The 23,489-nt window shown below is 40.9% G+C and overlaps 1 protein-coding gene across 1 annotated transcript in view; it reads right to left on the bottom strand.

Moving 5' to 3' along the window:
• The window catches only part of LOC137414956 (E3 ubiquitin/ISG15 ligase TRIM25-like), a 1,058,494-nt gene that overhangs the window by 645,464 nt on the left and 389,541 nt on the right, over positions 1-23,489 (bottom strand). The gene's annotated exons all lie outside the window — the stretch shown is intronic.

Below are 23,489 nucleotides of genomic sequence, written 5' to 3'. Positions count from 1 at the left end.
CAGTATTTGCTGACCATCATGTGTGCTTCCACGAGGTTCCCAGAAGCAGTGCCTCTTAGGAAAATTACTGCGGCAGTTATTGCGAAGGCCTTGATTAAATTTTTCACTTTGGTTGGCCTACCTAAGGTCATCCAGTCTCATCAGGGTTCCAATTTCATGTCAACGCTTTTTCAGCAAGTGGTACACCTTTAGGGAGTGGAGCAAGTAAGATCAAGTACTTACCATCCCGAGAGCCAAGGGGCCTTGGGATGAGGGAATACCCTTATTGTTGTTTGCTACGAGGGAATCTGTTCAGGAGTCATTGGGATTCAGTCCTTTTGAACTTGTGTTTGGACACACCGTTCGAGGACCATTGAAATTGGTGAAAGAACAGTGGCTACAGGAGGAGTCACAGTCAACAGTGGTAGAGTATGTGTCAACGGTTAGGCACAGATTGGCAAAGGCTTGTGAAGTTGCAAGAGGAAACTTGAAAGTGACAGGATAAAATGAAAGCGAGACATGACAAGAAAGAAGGTTAAGGGGTTGTGATCAGTGAAGACTTTTAGCTCTGAATTCTCTTGCACACTGACTACAGGCACGACAGGTCACACAGGACCCCTTTTTTCCCCAGGCTTCCTCTCATAATATTTTTTCAGTCGATTGACATGACACAGCTGCCGCTTTTTCCGTCGGTCGGGAGTTGTCACCACGTAATCTGTTTCATTAACCCTCCTTTTGATTGCATAGGGACCAAAATACCTAGCCTGTAGTGGCTGACCTGGAACAGGAAGCAACACTAACACCTGGTCCTCAGGACTGAAATTTCTTGTCTGAGAGGCTCCGTACCCAGATGCATCGCTGGGCCCGCCTGCCAGGAAACCGATTATCCTGGATCCCAACATGTCGCATGCAGACGCAAACGACTACTTAAAGGAAGTTTCTCTCTTTTTCATGGAATGTAAGGCTCTGACTGCTGGTCTTCCAGGCTACAGGTCTAAGCCACTTGATACTAATGTTGATATGTACTCCCCGGCAGAACGACGGCACATTAACGGCCTCATGAACATGAATATCGACTGAGCGCCAATATCGACAAGGACTGCGCCTGCAGAAGCTTGGGCGAGCTCCAGCTAGGGAGGGGTCTCGGTTGCACCTTCGAGGCCAAAGGGTGAGCAGGGAGATCCTCTCGGGTGTGGACCCCTGTGGAAGCAGACGATTTCGTTGCGGATCCAACGAGCTATTGGATATTCATGTCTCTGTGGCCAGCACACTTAACACACGCACCCACACACACGCGAATCGTCCTGCTGGGTGCTATGCGAGGTGCTTTGGGTACGGGGTATGCCCACTGGGGCCGCATTCGCGTGGTCTTTCGGTTCGGTTTCGGTTTTTCATTGACTGTCTTCCTAATAAAGGCCTCTGATTGGCTCGTAGATAACATTTGTATCTTAGATCCAAAAGGGCGGTATGTGGGGGTTCAGACCCTCCCCCCTTGTGTTCTATTATTGTTTGACCTATTACCAAGTATAAACAAGAATATGTTCTGTTTTTGATTGATTTCTGTATACTCATAATACTTTCATGTTCTTTGGAAACCTGTTATCCCAGTATTAGGCTAAAGATGTTGCTCAATTACCAAAAATAACTAATTTGTATGTGTTGCTTTGCAAACTTTATCCATTATATTTCCTGTTAAAGAGTTAAGTTACTGTGATGGCATGTTCTCTTACTGTCGAAATATTCCTTTGAAAACCTGTTATAAGAAGTTATATGCTTTGTAAATCCAGGCCCTGATGGCATGATCCTTCACTCTGTGAAGACCAACCGTATCTTTCCAGTCTCCCTTAAAACTGTGTTCTATCACCTTCATGTTTGACATTTTTACGACTTGCTGAACTTTCCCCCAATTAACTGGTTTCTAGAGAATCGTCAACATGGTTGACCCATGAGTGACACCGAAGACCACTCCGTCCTTCTGTTTGTCTTGAGAGCTAAAAACCACACCCCAATATTCCCTTTATAAAGTGAAACTCGACCGAATTATTTTAGAGCATCATGTTGGAATCCTGGTCCTTGTGGGCCTCAGTTTTAAGCATTTTGCTTTCCACAAGCTTGTGTGTTTGATGAATCAAATAAATATCTCAGTTGTTCCTTCTCTCAATCATGAGTCTTGAGTCCTAAGTCACGGATCCATCATATGTATGTAATGTATGTATGTGTGTGTATGTGTGTATGTATGTGTGTATGTATGTATGTATGTATGTATGTATGTATGTATGTTTGTATGTATGTATGTGTATGTATGTATGTATGTATGTGTGTGTATGTATGTGTGTATGTATGTATGTATGTGTGTATGTATGTATGTATGTATGTATGTATGTATGTCCCTCACATATTTATCCTACATTTTGGATGAGTTTTATAGCCAAGATTATGCTTCTGAAAGGTAGAATGTCAGTAATGCCATTTGGATTTGCTAGTAATGTTTCTTTAAACACCCTTTAGGGAACATTCACATATTACATCAAAAAACCTTGTTGGGGCAAATTATCACAATTGATGATTGGGGGGAACTGAAATTATGATAACAGGGTGATGACATATGATGGGGGGGGGGTGGGGGACGGAGGGGGGGAGGGAGGTGGTGCATGCCCCCCAGATCACATATAATTAAAACTTTGATAAAGGGCTCTTCAAACATTGAAAAATTTCTTATGACTGCTTCCAACCACCCGAAACCTGGTGTTGGCTTAAGGGTCACAGGGCTTGGGATTTTGGGAGGGCTTGGGATCCTAGGGTCCTTTGTTTGAATCCCGTTCAGCTGTTGACTTAACACAAGGTGAGGTTGACTCAGCCTGTCATTCTTCTGAGGTCGAGGTGAGGTGAGGTCTGAGGTCTTCTCTCAAGGAGGTTTGGGCCAGGATTTGCACTCCGGCTGCTGTAAAACACCTCATTCCGTAACACACACAGTGGTGTGTGTCTGGACGGCGCTGAGGTCACTTTGATAGTGTTGACTAACTGACCAACATCTAGAAACATAGGGGCAATACCCCTGGCGCTCACCTGGTCGAATAAACAGTATACTGCACTGACTAAAGGTATTTCAAACCAATTTCAATGGTTGTGAGAAGACAGGGCAGCATCTAGAATCATACCAACAAAATCATAAGACTTTAAACAAACAAAGAAAAACATACTTATTTTGGGGGGGCAACCCCCTTCCCCCCTTCCACAACCCCATATACGTCTTAAGACCCCAATTTTTCTAATGCCTTGAACAAACATTGGTACATAATGGGTGATTTAGGTTGTGGTCAAGTTTCATCGAAATTGCATGTGTAGTTTCTGAAAAGATAGCAAATACCTATTGTGGGGGGCAACCCCCTCCCCCCATAGACCCCTAAAGGGGCAGATTTTTTTTAATGCAATGAACATACTTTGGTACATCACGGGTGGTGAAGGTTGTGGTCATGTTTCATCGAAATCGTGTGTGTAGTTTCTGAGAAAAAAGGAAATACCTATTTTGGGGGGCAAACGTGAACCCACTTTGACCCCCCTTAGACTTCCATTTTTTTAAATGCAGTGAACAAACATTGGTACATCATGGGAAATGAAGGTTGTGGTCAAGTTTCATCGAAATCGTGTGTGTAGTTTCAGAGGAAAAAGCAAATTCCTATTTTGGGGGTCAAACCTGGATCCACTTTGACCCCCGGCAAACCCCCTTAGACCACTCTTTTTTTTTTTTATGCCGTGAACAAACTTCGTCACAACACAACAAATATAATTTGTGCCAAATTTGGACACAATCCCTTCAGTGGTCTCGGAGAAGAAGTTTCAAGTGTTTCCGGGCGGACTGACGGACGGACGGGCGGACGGACGGACGGACGGACGCGCCATCGCATAATCTCCCCTGACTTCGTTCCAGGTGAGCTAATAAACCAGTGTCTCAATGCAATCTCTTCACTTCCATGGTGACAGACAGCTTGGGCCTTAGAGACGTCGAGTACTTCAAAATAATTTAATACTTCCGAGTACATTATTTGCGAACTGGTATCCCCACCCAGGTCACACTATCCTCGTCAACTAAAGTATCAAACAAGCCCGGCTATGCCGCTGTTAGACTTTCGGTCTTGTTTTGAAACACCTGTACATACACAACATCATTATCGCCAATTGTGACATCCCCATGGAATTAAGGAGTGAAAGGGAAGACATATTAATTTTGAAGACCTTTAATTACAAGTTGTTAAGAACAAAATATGCTCTTTAAGCACTTTGTGTTGGGAGATTTGTTGGTTTCTCGCCTTGGGATTCCATCATCCATGCTTAAAGTCCCACAGTCCCCAGGCCTAAAATTTCCTGCTGATTCAGCACCACGGCACCTCAAGGGAAATTACCTTCAGATGTGAATTACCTGTTATAAACACCGACTCTCCTGCTCCTCAAGTCCACATTCACAGGTGTAATTAGTACGGATTGTGGATTGCATATCTCGAAGTGATATTTTATCGAAGTGAAATTGATTAATGCGATTGATTGATTAATCCATTTATATATATTTTTGAAAGATAGATAAAAGGTATGAGCAGGAAACAACAATTTCAAAGCTGATGCTGAATGAATACCTGGTAACCTGCCCGGGTTTGTGCGGATGAAACTTCAATAAACTCTTCTTCTCTTTCGGAACCCTTCATCACGTGGCGTCATCTCCGTGCAAGTCTTGACTCTGTTCTGGAGGTAAGAATCCCAATGTGTACCTATAAGAGACATTTTAGGATTTTTTTTTTCTGCCCTATTAATATGTTCAGATAATTATTTCCTCCGATATGAGCGTTAATCATGAATTGTGTGACAAATTAATCACCTTCGCATTGTCCATACAGCAATTCAAACCTTATAATTGATAAACTCTCTTAGTTACAGCGATTTTACTTCCCATCACCCAAACCTGATTTAACCCTTTTTTCTCCACAGTTATAATGTGTCGGATTATTGGTCGCGATGAACACCATGATCCGGTCAATTGTCCTTATTGATTGATGACTGATTATTAATAATCTGGAGCCTATTAGGTCCTGATTCCGATATCGAAAGTTAATGATCGATCACATGGATCAAGGTTGTTGTTATTAATATTTTTGAGGTTACCTGTTTATTGTTCAAATGTGACACAGTTCATGATTTTTGGATAGTGGTTCAAGAGCGGTTAACGAAAGTGCGGTTAACGAAAGTGCGGTTAATGAAAGTGCAGTTAACGAAAGTGCGGGTTAACAAAAGTGCGAGTTAACGAAAGTGTGATCAATGAAAGTGGAGTTATCAAGATACTCACATTAGTACAAATCTTGCTAACTATATTATAATTTTTATTTTATGATGATGTTGAATACACGAGTTTCAACACACAGGTCATGATTTTGGGATCACAGGTTCAACAGCGGTTAACGAAAGTGTGGTTAATGAAAGTGCAGTTATCAAGATACTCACATTAGTACAAGTCTTGCTAACTATATTATAATTTTTATTTTATAATCATGTTGAATATATAAACACACAGGTCATGATTTTGGGATCACAGGTTCAAGAGTGGTTAATGAAAGTGTGGTTAATGAAAGTGCAGTTATCAAGATACTCACATTAGTACAAGTCTTGCTAAATATATTATAATTTTTATTTTATAATCATGTTGAATATACGAGTATAAACACACAGGTCATGATTTTGAGATCACAGGTTCAAGAGTGGTAAACGAAAGTGCGGTTAATGAAAGTGCAGTTATCAAGATACTCACATTAGTACAAGTCTTGCTAACTATATTATAATTTTTATTTTATAATCACGTTGAATATACGAGTATAAACACACAGTTCATGATTTTGGGATCACAGGTTCAAGAGCGGTTAACGAAAGTGCGGTTAATGAAAGTGCAGTTATCAAGATTCTCACATTAGTAGAAGTCTTGCTAACTATATTATAATTTATATTTTATAATCATGTTGAATATACGAGTATAAACACACAGGTCATGATTTTGGGATCACAGGTTCAAGAGTGGTAAATGAAAGTGCGGTTAATGAAAGTGCAGTTATCAAGATTCTCACATTCGTACAAGTCTTGCTAACTATATTATAATTTTTATTTTATAATCATGTTGAATATATAAACACACAGGTCATGATTTTGGGATAACAGTTTCAAGAGTTTGAATATTTCCCTATTGATTCTTGTTTTTTGCAATTGTTTTTATGTTTTGCTCTGCATTATGTTTTGTACTCTGTCAAAGCGACTTTGGGCTCCCTGAAAAGCGCTATATAAAATAAATGCATCATCATCATCATCATCATCAAGAGTGGTTCACGAAAGTGTGGTTAATGAAAGCGCAGTTATCAAGATACTCACATTAGTACAAGTTTTGCTAACTATATTATAATTTTTATTTTATCATCATGTTGTATATACGAGTATAAACACACAGGTCATGATTTAGGGATCACAGGTTCAAGAGTGGTTAACGAAAGTGTGGTTAATGAAAGTGCAGTTATCAAGATACTCACATTCGTACAAGTCTTGCTAACTATATTATAATTTTTATTTTATAATCATGTTGAATATATAAACTCACAGTTCATGATTTTGGGATCACAGGTTCAAGAGCGGTTAACGAAAGTGCAGTTAATGAAAATGAAGTTATCAAAATACTCACATTAGTACAAGTCTTGCTAACTATATTATAATTTTTATTTTATAATCATGTTGAATATATAAACACAAAGTTCATGATTTTGGGATCACAGGTTCAAGAGTGGTAAACGAAAGTGCGGTTAATGAAAGTGCAGTTATCAAGATTCTCACATTGGTACAAGTCTTGCTAACTATATTATAATTTTTATTTTATAATCATGTTGAATATATAAACACACAGTTCATGATTTTGGGATCACAGTTTCAAGAGTGGTTCACGAAAGTGTGGTTAATGAAAGTGCAGTTATCAAGATGCTCACATTAGTACAAGTCTTGCGAACTATATCATAATTTTTATTTTATAATCATGTTGAATATACGAGTTTCAACACACAGTTCATGATTTTGGGATCACAGGTTCAACAGCGGTTAACGAAAGTGTGGTTAATGAAAGTGCAGTTATCAAGATTCTCACATTGGTACAAGTCTTGCTAACTATATTATAATTTTTATTTTATAATCATGTTGAATATATAAACACACAGGTCATGATTTTGGGATCACAGGTTCAAGAGTGGTTAATGAAAGTGTGGTTAATGAAAGTGCAGTTATCAAGATACTCACATTAGTACAAGTCTTGCTAACTATATTATAATTTTTATTTTATCATCATGTTGAATATACGAGTATAAACACACAGGTCATGATTTTGTGATCACAGGTTCAAGAGCGGTTAACGAAAGTGCGGTTAATGAAAGTGCAGTTATCAAGATTCTCACATTAGTTCAAGTCTTGCTAACTATATTATAATTTTTATTTTATAATCATGTTGAATATACGAGTATAAACACACAGGTCATGATTTTGGGATCACAGGTTCAAGAACGGTTAACGAAAGTGCGGTTAATGAAAGTGCAGTTATCAAGATTCTCACATTAGTACAAGTCTTGCTAACTATATTATAATTTTTATTTTATAATCATGTTGAATATATAAACACACAGGTCATGATTTTGGGATAACAGTTTCAAGAGTTTGAATATTTCCCGATTGATTCTTGTTTTTTGCAATTGTTTTTATGTTTTGCTATGCATTATGTTTTGTACTCTGTCAAAGCGACCTTGGGCTTCCTGAAAAGCGCTATATAAAATAAATGCATCATCATCATCATCATCAAGCGTGGTTCATGAAAGTGTAGTTAATGAAAGCGCAGTATTCAAGATACTCACATTAGTACAAGTTTTGCTAACTATATTATAATTTTTATTTTATAATCATGTTGAATATATAAACACGCAGGTCATGATTTTGGGATCACAGGTTCAAGAGTGGTTCACGAAAGTGCAGTTAATGAAAATGAAGTTATCAAGATACTCACATTAGTACAAGTCTTGCTAACTATATTATAATTTTTATTTTATAATCATGTTGAATATATAAACACAGTTCATGATTTTGGGATCACAGGTTCAAGAGTGGTTAACGAAAGTGCAGTTAATGAAAATGAAGTTCTCAAGATACTCACATTAGTACAAGTCTTGCTAACTATATTATAATTTTTATTTTATAATCATGTTGAATATATAAACACACAGGTCATGATTTTGGGATCACAGGTTCAAGAGTGGTTGACGAAAGAGTGGTTAATGAAAGTGCAGTTATCAAGATGCTCACATTAGTCCAAGTCTTGCTAACTATATTATAATTTTTATGATATAATCATGTTGAATATACGAGTATAAACACACAGGTCATGATTTTGGGATCACAGGTTCAACAGCGGTTAACGAAAGTGTGGTTAATGAAAGTGCAGTTATCAAGATACTCACATTAGTACAAGTCTTGCTAACTATATTATAATTTTTATTTTATAATCATGTTGAATATATAAACACACAGGTCATGATTTTGGGATCACAGGTTCAAGAGTGGTTAATGAAAGTGTGGTTAATGAAAGTGCAGTTATCAAGATACTCACATTAGTACAAGTCTTGCTAACTATATTATAATTTTTATTTTATAATCATGTTGAATATACGAGTATAAACACACAGGTCATGATTTTGAGATCACAGGTTCAAGAGTGGTAAACGAAAGTGCGGTTAATGAAAGTGCAGTTATCAAGATACTCACATTAGTACAAGTCTTGCTAACTATATTATAATTTTTATTTTATAATCATGTTGAATATACGAGTATAAACACACAGTTCATGATTTTGGGATCACAGGTTCAAGAGCGGTTAACGAAAGTGCGGTTAATGAAAGTGCAGTTATCAAGATTCTCACATTAGTAGAAGTCTTGCTAACTATATTATAATTTATATTTTATAATCATGTTGAATATACGAGTATAAACACACAGGTCATGATTTTGGGATCACAGGTTCAAGAGTGGTAAATGAAAGTGCGGTTAATGAAAGTGCAGTTATCAAGATTCTCACATTCGTACAAGTCTTGCTAACTATATTATAATTTTTATTTTATAATCATGTTGAATATATAAACACACAGGTCATGATTTTGGGATAACAGTTTCAAGAGTTTGAATATTTCCCTATTGATTCTTGTTTTTTGCAATTGTTTTTATGTTTTGCTCTGCATTATGTTTTGTACTCTGTCAAAGCGACTTTGGGCTCCCTGAAAAGCGCTATATAAAATAAATGCATCATCATCATCATCATCATCATCAAGAGTGGTTCACGAAAGTGTGGTTAATGAAAGCGCAGTTATCAAGATACTCACATTAGTACAAGTTTTGCTAACTATATTATAATTTTTATTTTATCATCATGTTGTATATACGAGTATAAACACACAGGTCATGATTTAGGGATCACAGGTTCAAGAGTGGTTAACGAAAGTGTGGTTAATGAAAGTGCAGTTATCAAGATACTCACATTCGTACAAGTCTTGCTAACTATATTATAATTTTTATTTTATAATCATGTTGAATATATAAACTCACAGTTCATGATTTTGGGATCACAGGTTCAAGAGCGGTTAACGAAAGTGCAGTTAATGAAAATGAAGTTATCAAAATACTCACATTAGTACAAGTCTTGCTAACTATATTATAATTTTTATTTTATAATCATGTTGAATATATAAACACAAAGTTCATGATTTTGGGATCACAGGTTCAAGAGTGGTAAACGAAAGTGCGGTTAATGAAAGTGCAGTTATCAAGATTCTCACATTGGTACAAGTCTTGCTAACTATATTATAATTTTTATTTTATAATCATGTTGAATATATAAACACACAGTTCATGATTTTGGGATCACAGTTTCAAGAGTGGTTCACGAAAGTGTGGTTAATGAAAGTGCAGTTATCAAGATGCTCACATTAGTACAAGTCTTGCGAACTATATCATAATTTTTATTTTATAATCATGTTGAATATACGAGTTTCAACACACAGTTCATGATTTTGGGATCACAGGTTCAACAGCGGTTAACGAAAGTGTGGTTAATGAAAGTGCAGTTATCAAGATTCTCACATTGGTACAAGTCTTGCTAACTATATTATAATTTTTATTTTATAATCATGTTGAATATATAAACACACAGGTCATGATTTTGGGATCACAGGTTCAAGAGTGGTTAATGAAAGTGTGGTTAATGAAAGTGCAGTTATCAAGATACTCACATTAGTACAAGTCTTGCTAACTATATTATAATTTTTATTTTATCATCATGTTGAATATACGAGTATAAACACACAGGTCATGATTTTGTGATCACAGGTTCAAGAGCGGTTAACGAAAGTGCGGTTAATGAAAGTGCAGTTATCAAGATTCTCACATTAGTTCAAGTCTTGCTAACTATATTATAATTTTTATTTTATAATCATGTTGAATATACGAGTATAAACACACAGGTCATGATTTTGGGATCACAGGTTCAAGAACGGTTAACGAAAGTGCGGTTAATGAAAGTGCAGTTATCAAGATTCTCACATTAGTACAAGTCTTGCTAACTATATTATAATTTTTATTTTATAATCATGTTGAATATATAAACACACAGGTCATGATTTTGGGATAACAGTTTCAAGAGTTTGAATATTTCCCTATTGATTCTTGTTTTTTGCAATTGTTTTTATGTTTTGCTCTGCATTATGTTTTGTACTCTGTCAAAGCGACTTTGGGCTCCCTGAAAAGCGCTATATAAAATAAATGCATCATCATCATCATCATCATCATCAAGAGTGGTTCACGAAAGTGTGGTTAATGAAAGCGCAGTTATCAAGATACTCACATTAGTACAAGTTTTGCTAACTATATTATAATTTTTATTTTATCATCATGTTGTATATACGAGTATAAACACACAGGTCATGATTTAGGGATCACAGGTTCAAGAGTGGTTAACGAAAGTGTGGTTAATGAAAGTGCAGTTATCAAGATACTCACATTCGTACAAGTCTTGCTAACTATATTATAATTTTTATTTTATAATCATGTTGAATATATAAACTCACAGTTCATGATTTTGGGATCACAGGTTCAAGAGCGGTTAACGAAAGTGCAGTTAATGAAAATGAAGTTATCAAAATACTCACATTAGTACAAGTCTTGCTAACTATATTATAATTTTTATTTTATAATCATGTTGAATATATAAACACAAAGTTCATGATTTTGGGATCACAGGTTCAAGAGTGGTAAACGAAAGTGCGGTTAATGAAAGTGCAGTTATCAAGATTCTCACATTGGTACAAGTCTTGCTAACTATATTATAATTTTTATTTTATAATCATGTTGAATATATAAACACACAGTTCATGATTTTGGGATCACAGTTTCAAGAGTGGTTCACGAAAGTGTGGTTAATGAAAGTGCAGTTATCAAGATTCTCACATTGGTACAAGTCTTGCTAACTATATTATAATTTTTATTTTATAATCATGTTGAATATATAAACACACAGGTCATGATTTTGGGATCACAGGTTCAAGAGTGGTTAATGAAAGTGTGGTTAATGAAAGTGCAGTTATCAAGATACTCACATTAGTACAAGTCTTGCTAACTATATTATAATTTTTATTTTATCATCATGTTGAATATACGAGTATAAACACACAGGTCATGATTTTGTGATCACAGGTTCAAGAGCGGTTAACGAAAGTGCGGTTAATGAAAGTGCAGTTATCAAGATTCTCACATTAGTTCAAGTCTTGCTAACTATATTATAATTTTTATTTTATAATCATGTTGAATATACGAGTATAAACACACAGGTCATGATTTTGGGATCACAGGTTCAAGAACGGTTAACGAAAGTGCGGTTAATGAAAGTGCAGTTATCAAGATTCTCACATTAGTACAAGTCTTGCTAACTATATTATAATTTTTATTTTATAATCATGTTGAATATATAAACACACAGGTCATGATTTTGGGATAACAGTTTCAAGAGTTTGAATATTTCCCGATTGATTCTTGTTTTTTGCAATTGTTTTTATGTTTTGCTATGCATTATGTTTTGTACTCTGTCAAAGCGACCTTGGGCTTCCTGAAAAGCGCTATATAAAATAAATGCATCATCATCATCATCATCAAGCGTGGTTCATGAAAGTGTGGTTAATGAAAGCGCAGTATTCAAGATACTCACATTAGTACAAGTTTTGCTAACTATATTATAATTTTTATTTTATAATCATGTTGAATATATAAACACGCAGGTCATGATTTTGGGATCACAGGTTCAAGAGTGGTTCACGAAAGTGCAGTTAATGAAAATGAAGTTATCAAGATACTCACATTAGTACAAGTCTTGCTAACTATATTATAATTTTTATTTTATAATCATGTTGAATATATAAACACAGTTCATGATTTTGGGATCACAGGTTCAAGAGTGGTTAACGAAAGTGCAGTTAATGAAAATGAAGTTCTCAAGATACTCACATTAGTACAAGTCTTGCTAACTATATTATAATTTTTATTTTATAATCATGTTGAATATATAAACACACAGGTCATGATTTTGGGATCACAGGTTCAAGAGTGGTTGACGAAAGAGTGGTTAATGAAAGTGCAGTTATCAAGATGCTCACATTAGTCCAAGTCTTGCTAACTATATTATAATTTTTATGATATAATCATGTTGAATATACGAGTATAAACACACAGTTCATGATTTTAGGATCACAGGTTCAACAGTGGTTAACGAAAGTGCAGTTAATGAAAATGAAGTTATCAAGATACTCACATTAGTACAAGTCTTGCTAACTATATTATAATTTTTATTTTATAATCATGTTGAATAAAAAAACACAAAGTTCATGATTTTGGGATCACAGGTTCAAGAGTGGTAAATGAAAGTGCGGTTAATGAAAGTGCAGTTATCAAGATTCTCACATTGGTACAAGTCTTGCTAACTATATTATAATTTTTATTATATAATCATGTTGAATATATAAACACACAGGTCATGATTTTGGGATCACAGTTTCAAGAGTTTGAATATTTCCCTATTGATTCTTGTTTTTTGCAATTGTTTTTATGTTTTGCTATGCATTATGTTTTGTACTCTGTCAAAGCGACTTTGGGCTCCCTGAAAAGCGCTATATAAAATAAATGCATCATCATCATCATCATCATCATCAAGAGTGGTTCACGAAAGTGTGGTTAATGAAAGCGCAGTTATCAAGATACTCACATTAGTACAAGTTTTGCTAACTATATTATAATTTTTATTTTATCATCATGTTGAATATACGAGTATAAACACACAGGTCATGATTTTTAGATCACAGATTCAAGAGCGGTTAACGAAAGTGCAGTTAATGAAAATGAAGTTATCAAGATACTCACATTAGTACAAGTCTTGCTAACTATATTATAATTTTTATTTTATAATCATGTTGAATATATAAACACACAGGTCATGATTTGGGGATCACAGCTTCAAGAGTGGTTAACGAAAGTGTGGTTAATTAAAGTGCAGTTATCAAGATACTCACATTAGTCCAAATCTTGCAAACTATATTATAATTTTTATTTTATAATCATGTTGAATATATAAACACACAGGTCATGATTTTGAGATCACAGGTTCAAGAGTGGATCACGAAAGTGTGGTTAATGAAAGTGCAGTTATCAAGATACTCACATTAGTACAAGTCTTGGATGGTGCGAAGGTGTGAATGGGGGAAGAATGGACCCCCATCACGAATGCCCGGGGCGGGTAGTGTAAGTGTTAGGTAGAGGGTATAGGTAAATTGTGGTTGGATATTGGCGTCTGTGGTGCGGGTGAGAGAATGGTGTTTGGATGGGTGCATTAGTGTTGTGGAAATGGCTGGGCATGTAGCCTGTTAGTGTGTGTAGTTGGTTTGGGCACTCCACCACTGTGAGGATGTCGGCCAGCTGAGGCCGCAGGTGGGCTCTGGGAGCCGGTAGTTGTGGATGGGGCCCGAGGATCCGGAGGACGGACCCGGGTAGCCCAGTGCCAGAGGGCACCGAGTGGGGTGACAGAGCCAGGAGGGGCCTTCCCCAGTTAGATAGGTTAGGTAAGGAGCAGGTAATCTCGGGTGGCAACTGCAGTGGTGGAGGTGTGCAGGTGGGTAGACCTGCTGGGAGAGCTACACGTCTCAGCCCAGAAATTGTGCAAGGGCACCGGGAGATGAATCAGGGGAGTGAGACCCCAAATTGAGAAGCACCACAGTTTGGTCAATGGGAATTGGTTTTTAGAACCCATAGTGTAAGTTGGCCAATGGATTGGCAGGGAAAGATCCCGGGTAGTGTAAAGTGTGTTAATGTCATTTAGAGGATAGTTAGGATTGAAGTCTCCTCGCACCATCTACATCCACTCACCTGAGATGACGTACCTCCACACCATGCCAGGTTGTTATTATTATTTTTATTATGCAAATGTTTGGATTATGAGATGCATCATGACGTGGGTGTGACATTGAGCTTGATGTTCCATGTCTTCCTCCTTATGAGGATTGATGATGAATTGGGTGATGGCAAATTTTGGCTAGAGGGATTGTGGAGACGAATTTGGAATAGAAGAGATATGGGGAGACGTGACAGTAGTGACGAATTTGTAAATGTGTAGATTTTGTAAATATGGGGTAAGGGCAAGGGTAGAGTAGGTGACAGGGGGGGTGACGTACGGTAGGGACGAGCTTTCTCACTTCGCTCTCCGTACGCACTTCGCCTTGCATTGCCTTTGTTGATGTGTACCCTTGTGACCTTACCCCTCGCTCATCTGTCTTCCCCCCTTTGTCTCCCACATGAGGACCTGAGCGCCACTGGGCGCCGAGGGGAGCGTGCGTGAGTCCGCCATTGTGTGCCCGGAACTCCCAGAACCAGCTGTCTGCATCGATGCACCACATTATGGACCACATGTCTGTGGCCGAGCACCACTTATGGACCCCATGGGTTGGGGCATGGCCCCTCTGCTGGAACCGGCCATGAGGGCCCGAAATCTTGCTGGCGGACCTTGGCCACAGGGCACCGATGCCCCACAGGTGAACCACACTAGTCGGCCCTGTGGGCCATAAATAAAACAAATAAACATGGACACGTTTGGGCAAGTTTTATTGCAAATAGGCCGCCAGTAAGAAAATGAAAGAAAGACAACATCTGGAAGAAATAATAATAGCCAGCAGAGGGAGCCGAAGAGCAAGAGACCACCTGCAGGGTTAGGGGTTGTTTGGTTATTTTTATTATTGAACAATGATGACTGTGCACCGATTGGTGCTTGAGGGTGCTTTGGTGCATTGTGGGTGCTTTCATGGTGCATTGATGCAGAGCAGACTGTCTCCCCCCCCCAGGAAGAACAATCACAGGTCCTGGGTTACGTTTTGTAAATAAAGTAGCGTCAATTGTAAATAATGCTCCCCACCGTCAGTGTGTAGTTTGAAGACCATTCCGCAATTCGGTTAGCTGTGGGCGTGAGTCTGTTAGGCAGGGTGCAATGGAGCAGCGGGACATATTTATTTATGTTTTAAAACTGTCGCACTCAGGGTCAGGTTAAAAGTAGAGGGAACTACACCTACGTGTCATACTAAATTAAAGTTGTAGGCCCAGGACGTGCCTAAGAGGAGGAGGGTGCAGTGTTGCGGATATGAGGATTGTATTTTTTTTATTGTGTTGAATTGTGGTAAATTGCTGTGTAACATTGTTTGATTCTGGCCCCTCCTGCCTCCAGTGTTGTGTAAAGGTCAAAGGGCGTTCCGGTAGTTAATTCCATAAAGCATACATTGAAGGACACTATAATACCCTTGTTCAGTAGTATATTTCCTTATTCTGTGTATTAGATTAAGGCTTTGTCGTCCATTAAAATGACACTCCATTGCACCAAGTGAAAAAGATAGATTCCCTTCATTCCCATTCCCAAAACCTCCATTTCCCCTTTCGTAATGGCCAAGCCTCAATTTGGCAATTACATCCCCTCCAAAGCCACCATTGGCCACGAGGCAGGGTCGGGGAAGAAAGGCGTGCCCGCCCGTCGTCATAAAGGGTGGAGCCAGAGGTTCGCGCGACCAACCAGGGCCGAGGTGAGCACACCGATGGGCGTGTCCTGAAGGCCGGCGGCTTAATCGCCGGAGGCGTTATAAAAGCGCGCGCGCAAGAGTGACCAGGGCTGAGCTGCGTGGTGAGGTCCATGAAAAGAGCTGAGTCGTCAGAGGAAAGCGGGGTTGGAAGGTCCAAGAGAGAGCTGCGTAGAGAGGTCCATGACAAAGAGAGGTCCATGACAAAGAGAGGTCCGTAACAAGAGTGGCGGTTGCATCCACAGCAGCTTGAGCCACCGAAACTGCATCTACAGCAGCTCGAACCACCGAAACTGCAGCCACGGCAGCGTGGGGCCTGGACGGCAGTTTGGAGCAGGGCCGCGAAGGAACGGCGGCTGCCCAACGAGCCGATCGTGCTGCAGGACCAGTTGGACCTCCCTATCCCGCCAGCCATCCACCTGCCATCCCTATCATCATTCCCCGTGTAAGTGTGTTCGTAGTCTGTCTTTTGTCTTGTCCCTGGGAATAAGTTAAGCCTGTTATATAAGCTAGTAATTTTCACTGTGTCACCTGCTTTTTCATGTTCCCTGTACATAACCGTGACTGCTCCGTTTGCTTGTGTGTGTAAATAATAAATCCCGTTACTCTTCTGTACGTCTTCTTCTTCCTCTTTACATTCGGTCGTTTTAGAGTTTTCCACATTGAATATCTGTGGCGCGATACGGCCAACGTTTGGGTGAATCGGGGAAACTGTTTGGTCGCGGTGCCTCCGCTCGGCAAACATACCATCCTTAACCGCGGACCGTAACAATATATATATATATATACTAGCTTGGCTCGGCTTGCTGCGCTCGCCTAACCAAGCGTCGTTACAGAGGAACGGGCTTATTTTAGCTGAGGATAATGACTGTACCTGAGTTGCTGTGTTGTCATGATTTACACCAATCATAATGCAAACAATTACTTTGCACAAATGTATTTGTTGTGTTTGTGATATTACATTTTTATTAGCAATTTCGGTTGAAGATTTAGGTTGAATGTTTTTTTTTTTTCAAGAAAGAACCCCTCAGCACACACATAGGGGAGGGGTAGGTGCAGACTGGAAGTTTGGGACGATTACACCTCACCACCATGTAATTCAAAACACCTCAGCACCAAGTAATTCAAAACACCTCACCACCAAGCAATTCAAAACACCTCACCACCAAGCAATTCAAAACACCTCACCACCAAGCAATTCAAAACACCTCACCACCACGTAATTCAAAACACCTCAGTACCAAGTAATTCAAAACACCTCACCACCAAGTAATTTAAAACACCTCACAGCCATAAAACACGTAATAAAAACACCTCACAGCCATAAAACACGTAATAAAAACACCTCACCACCACAAAATTAAAAACACCTCACAGCCATCAAACACGTAATAAAAACACCTCACAGCCATAAAATACCTCACCACCACAAAATTAAAAACACCTCACAGCCATAAAATACCTCACCACCACAAAATTAAAAACACCTCACAGCCATAAAACACGTAATAAAAACACCTCACAGCCATAAAACACGTAATAAAAACACACCACCACAAAATTAGAAACACCTCACAGCTATAAAACACGTAATAAAAACACCTCACAGCCATAAAACACGTAATAAAAACACCTCACCAATACGAAATTAAAAACACCTCACAGCCATAAAACACGTATTAAAAACACCTCACCACTAAATTAAAAACACCGCACAGCCATAAAACATGTAATAAAAACACCTGACAGCCATAAAACACGTAATAAAAACACCTCACCACCACAAAATAAAAACACCTCACAGCCATAAAACACGAAATAAAAACACCTCACAGCCATAAAACACGAAATAAAAACACCTCACAGCCATAAAACACAGAATAAAAACACCTCACAGCCATAAAACACGAAATAAAAACACCTCACCACCACGAAATAAAAACACCTCACAGCCATAAAACACAGAATAAAACACCTCACAGCCATAAAACACGTAATAAAAACACCTCACAGCCATAAAACACAGAATAAAACACCTCACAGCCATAAAACACGTAATAAAAACACCTCACAGCCATAAAACACGTAATAAAAACACCTCACAGCCATAAAACACAAAATAAAAACACCTCACAGCCATAAAACACGAAATAAAAACACCTCACAGCCATAAAACACAGAATAAAACACCTCACAGCCATAAAACACGTAATAAAAACACCTCACAGCCATAAAACACAATAAAAACACCTCAGCCATAAAACACATAATAAAAACACCTCACAGCCATAAAACACGTAATAAAAACACCTCACAGCCATAAAACACGTAATAAAAACACCTCACAGCCATAAAACATGGAATAAAAACACCTCACCACCACATAATTCAAAATACCTCACACTACGTGATTCAAAACCACCACAACGTTATTAAAAACACTTCACAACCACGGAAACAAAAGTTTGAGGGAGTCGTTAAGTGACAACACAGACACTGCCCAGATGTGTAGATATATAGATAAATGACTGCACCCGAGTTGCCGTTTTGTAATGGTTTAAACCAATCATAATTCAAACAATTATTTTGCACAAATGTATTTGTAATATACGTGATATCACATTTTATAAACAATTGAAGTTGGAAAAAAAAAATTGGCCTCGGTATTGGAACTGTCTGGAAGGGACGCCTCTTCTTCTTCCCCTCTGGCACGTACGTAATATGGCGAGTTACAGTTCAAAGCTTCAAAGCGAGCGAGTCCTCAAATCCTCAAAGTGCTATCACAACGAAGTTCTCTCCACAAGTCCTTTTCCATGCGCTCCAACAAGTGCTCTCAATGCGCTCGCCCCCTCAAGTCCAGTCCTCTCGTTATGCGCTTGCTGTAAAAGTCCTTTCGATATGCGCTCGCTGTAAAAGTCCTGCTTGTACAACGAAGTCCTCCCAAGTCCTTCTCCCTCAAAGTCCTGCTTGTAAGTCCTCACGAGGGCTTTTCGCGTGGGCTTATATAGCCCCGCCCCGCGAACCTTCCCGACCTCACCAGACGTTCTCTGCCACGCCCTCTCACGCCATGCCACCCGAGCCCTGATTGGTTGATGACCCTTACCGTCCCCCTACCGCTGCGGCCGATCTCAACCCTCCTTTGGCTTTCGAGGTCCTGCCTCGTGTTAACTCGACTAGGGACAGCCAAATGGGGCGCGGTATGGATTCCACCCATCGAGGTGGAATTGGAGGGTGGACGGAAAATGAACGGGACCTAAGCGCTGCCCCCAGGGACGTCCTGGCAGCGGACGCCAGACTTGCCAGACTTGGCATTTAATATGGAATATTTTTTTGTGGGAGTGAACTTACTTTTCAAGGTGTCTTAGAACCAAAAGTTCATTGGAATTATGTTGAAATTATTCTAGATTTTGTTAATGTGACCTTTAAAAGAAACAAAAACCACATTTGACATTTCGAAACAAATAAATTGATCCTTGAAAGTGATGTAAACTGATATCGAACTCAATTCATGGACAGTACTGTGTTAAACTTCTGTACGTTTTCCAGAAGTATCTCTTTATTTTGCACATTAGGCAAAAATTTTTTTAACAAAAACAAAAGTTAAATTACGACTAGGATTACGGACAGTAAAATTACAGTTCAGTACTTCGTGTAACCCCCACGAGCATTCAGGAGAGCACATACACGTTGAGGCATGCTGTTCACGAGATTTGCCAAGGTTTGGACAGGAATCGTTTGCCATGCAGTGACAATAGCCTGCTGCAATTCATGCACAGAGGTCGGCTGCTGGTCCAAGTGGTCAATTTGACCCGTTAATTCTGCCCACAAGTTCTCTATCGGATTCATATCCGGGGACATGGCAGGCCACTCCATATGCTCTACACCATGGTCAGCAAGAAAGTGTTGGATCATGCGAGCACGATGAGGCCGTGCATTGTCATCTTGGAAGACAAAGTTTCCTCGAAAGGCTGCACGAGCAAATGGAAGCAATGTTTCTTCCAGAATGGCCCTGTACTTGAACTGGTTCAGGTTTCCATTCAGAACAACCAGGTCAGTTTTGCCCCTTGCATGAAAAGCAGCCCAAACGGTCACCCCATCACCTCCAGCTTGGACTCTTGGCACTATACAATCTTTGTTGTAGGCTTCATGCACTTGTCTGCGCACTCGGACGCGGCCATCTTGACGATAGACCAGAAATCTAGACTCGTCACTGAAGATCACGTGATTCCAGTGTCCTGGCTGCCATTGACGGTGCTCTCTGGCCCACTGCAATCGGCGCTGGCGGTGTTGTCTGGTTAGGCGTGCCTTTCTCGGGGGACGCCTGGCACGATAGCCTGCTTGAACCAGTCGTTGGTTCACTAGCCTTCTGGATACAGGCACATTTGTCAGTTGCTGCCACTCAGCCCTAAGCCGATTAGCTGACTTGGTACGGCCATTGCAGACTAACCGGTGCAGCTGGCGATCATCTCTCCTTGTGGTTCTGCGGGGACGTCCTGGCCTCGGTATTGGAGTAGGGACACCCCTCTGAGCATTTCGTTTCAGGATCTTTGACACCTGACCTTGATTGATGCCATACTGCCGAGCAATAGCACGCTGTTTCATGCCGTAATTTCGTAAAGCCACCACTCCATGACAAACAGCATTGTTGAGTTGACGGACCATCTCCAGAGGAAGCGGCAATAACTTTTGGAGACATGCAGCAGTTGTTTTCCACTAATACAGAACGCAACAACCCTTGTATACCCAACTGTGAAGCCAATCATCAAATGCACCTGTCCGTACATTTTGCCATGCCACCTGTGATATAATCCTGTTGTTGACTTCTTGCTGTGACAGACAATCAGTGACATGGTTCTTTTAACAAATAAATCACCAAAGTGTAAAAGAAACTCACCAGATTGATATACTGAGTTAAGAAAGTAAACCCAAGTCAAGAAAAAAAAAATTCCATATTAAATGCCAAGTCTGTATATATATATGTATATCTATATATATAAAACACAGTTTGTGTGTGTGTGTGTGTGTGTGTGTGTGTAATGTTACCGATAGACTCCTAAACGGAGAGGCTTACGTGCTTGATATTTGACATAGACATGGCCATTGAGCCTGGGACGAACATGGCCGAACTCAAAATATTTGATGATCCATATTTTTTATTCATATTTACCTCAGCGCATTTCAGCGAAGTACCTGCTAATCTCAGCCGGTTCCAGAGCAGCTCGCTGATTCGCTCAGAGCGATCACGTGATGTTCCATTCCCGCCGCCAGACTGATTCACTCAGAGCGATCACGTGATGTTCCATCCCGTCACATGTCACACATTTTTTCACCTTTTATGCGATTGTGTTTTGTATCGATTTTGTGCGATATGAATTAAATGTCTTTGAAACAGCTGTGAAACGTCTTTCCACAACCCTTCCGTAACCGATTGGAGCAGTTTCTTCCCGCACAAAACGAGATCCGCGAAGCGAGTTGGTCGAGTCGTGCTGACCAAGATGGCGACACGGCGGCTTCACTTTTCACGGAGTATGAGCGTTCTATATATTTTCTATTCAGTGCGCCCGTGATTTGTGGCATAGGCATGACCATTGGGCCTTCATGGTGTAATTTGTGCGAGGCTTTTGTCTGAGTGAGCTTGAGTCGAGAGGGCGAATGTACGGGTTGGGAATGTACGGGTCTCCCTTCCCCCGCCCGGCAACGCCGGTACTGGAGGACGTCACAGGATCGGTGAGTCTCCAAAAGCCGCTTCGTGCTGTTGCGAATATGCAGGACTATGTCCGATTGTTGTGCTGCTCTCCGACCATGAGAACTGCAACGTCATTGTTGACTGGCCATCCCCTTCCCTCCCCCTTCCCCTTCCCTCCCCCTTCCCCCTCCCCCCTCCGTCCCCCCTTCCCTTCCCCCTCCACCCTACCCCCTCCGCTTCTCCCCTCCCCTCCCCCCTCCCCTTCTCCCCTCCCCTCCCCCCTCCCCTTCTCCACCCCCCTCCACTTCCCCCTCCCCCTCCCTTTCCCCCTCCCCCTCCCCCTCCCTTTCCCCCTCCCCCTCCCTTTTTCCCCTCCCCCTCCCCCTCCCTTTCCCCCTCCCTTTCCCCCTCCCCTCCCCCTTCCAACTCCCCCCTCGCCCTCCCTTCCCCCGGCCCCTCCCCCCCTCCCCCCTCCTCTCCCCCCTCCCCTCCTCCCTTTCCCCCTCCCCTCACCCCTCCCCTCCCCCCTCCATCCTGCCCTCCTCCCCTCCCCCCTCCCCCCTCCCCCCTCCTCCCATCCCTCACCCTCCCCACCCCCCCCCCCTCTTCTCCCCTCTCCCCCTCCCACTCTTCTCCCCTCCCCCCCGTTCCACTCCCGCCCGGCAATGCCGGGTACTTCTGCTAGTATATATATATGTATGTGTATATATATATATTGTTACGGAAATGGGGACGGCGCTCCCCCTTAGCAAGGGGGGGGGGGCGGTTAATCCCCCTTCTATTTGCACTGGCCGTCTCCGATCCTGAAGCTACCCCGCTCCCCTGGGGGGTGGGAATGGCCAAGGCGATTGGTCAAGGGATTCCCGTACACCCCCGCCAATCCCTCCACAAGGCAGGTGGGTAACTCCGCTCGAAACCGCGGACAAGATGGTATTTTGCCGAGCGGTTTTAGCAGCCCGCGGTTCGAGCCGTTTATCAAGGGACTAAACCCGATTCATAAAGCGTTGGCCGAAATCGCACCACAGGAACTCAATGGAGAAATCACTAAAGCGATCGGATGAGAAAGAAGAAATCAAAGAATGGAGGAACAGATATTTATTAATTATGTACAATAACCCAAACAAGAAAAGAAGAACGAAGTAATTTACAGGGAAAAGGAAGAAGCAGATACACAGGGCAATTCTTACTTATACAGGCTTAACTTATACCCAGCCAACACAAAGGACAGACGACGGACTTACACGACAAAGGGAAATTGCAGGCAGGAATGGCTCAGGGAGCGAATGGTCCAGGCCGATGGTAAGGATACGTCAGGGGGGGAGAAGGATCCAGGCAGCGGTAAGCGTTGAAGTTCACGCTCCGGGCTCGGAGCGAACAGCAGCCGGCAGCTCTGCGTCTTCACAACCGGTGACAATAGGGTCCCCAGAGGGTCTCGGTTTATTGCCGCAATATCAGCACCCCCTCACGTCTTTCTGTCTTCTCCGGTTCAGCTGGATCACGCATCTCCCTGAATAGGCTTGCGCGTGCGCTTATATTGCGCCTGGTGCGATCAAGCCGCCTGCCTTTTGGAAACGCCCACCGGTGAGCTTGCCTCGGCCTTGGTTGGTCGCGAGGGCTCACCGGTCCCGCCCCTT

The sequence above is a fragment of the Myxine glutinosa genome, chromosome 1 (assembly GCF_964187855.1).
Source record: "Myxine glutinosa chromosome 1, kmMyxGlut1.1, whole genome shotgun sequence".
Lineage (NCBI taxonomy): Eukaryota > Metazoa > Chordata > Myxini > Myxiniformes > Myxinidae > Myxine > Myxine glutinosa.
The sequence above is the reverse complement of the archived record's forward strand: the minus strand, read 5'-3'. Positions and strand labels throughout refer to the sequence as shown.